The following is a 786-nucleotide window of genomic DNA, read 5'->3' on the forward strand; positions in this document are numbered from 1 at the left end:
CCACTTGATCATGTATTAAACATTTTTCAAACTATTTGCTACTGTATATTCTGACTGGATCTTGGAAAACACCCTTGCTATTTCAAGATAAAAGAAATAAAGCTTTTGTGGTGTTGGCTGCTCTACCTAAGTCAGGAGACTCTTTTGCTGAGAATATTTAAGCCTTTTGCCATATTCATCTGTCTTTTTCTCACACTATTCCAGAATAACTGAAGATATGTAATACAGGGAAACCTCATTAAAAAAAAAAAAACTTCTACATACAGAAATCCAAATTTACAAAACAGAAAAATTGTGGAGAGATTATTTATATTAAAAAAGATTTTTTCTTTTGCTTCACAAAAGTGTTCACGTTAGGCTTTCTTTAAATAGCAAAGTCCCTTAGTGGATTAAAATATGACTAAATTTCTGTTTCAGAAACACATCTATTTAAACAAGCCATGTTTTACGTCATCCAATTTTATAACTGAAGAACTGAGAATAATTCAGAAAAAAGTCACAGAAACGTTGTGCGGATCCGGGAAGATAATTCAGGGCTAACGATCACTCCTATACTCTCCTAGAAAGAGAGTAGCTTCCATGGAAATAAACTGAGACCCTTCCTTCCTAGAACCTGGAAGATTCCTCCATGAAGTCATATCATAGTCATAAGGTCATTCAACTATTAATGATGACATTTCCAACTACGTGTGGATAAGCTTTTATGTTGATGGGTCAAATTTTCTGCTTTGGAAAAATGAATTTTAGTGTATTCTACTTCTAAAAATAAAATATATGCAAAGAAAA

The sequence above is a fragment of the Aotus nancymaae genome, unplaced genomic scaffold (genome assembly GCF_030222135.1).
Source record: "Aotus nancymaae isolate 86718 unplaced genomic scaffold, 86718_ANA_hifiasm-v0.15.2.pri h1tg000006l, whole genome shotgun sequence".
Lineage (NCBI taxonomy): Eukaryota > Metazoa > Chordata > Mammalia > Primates > Aotidae > Aotus > Aotus nancymaae.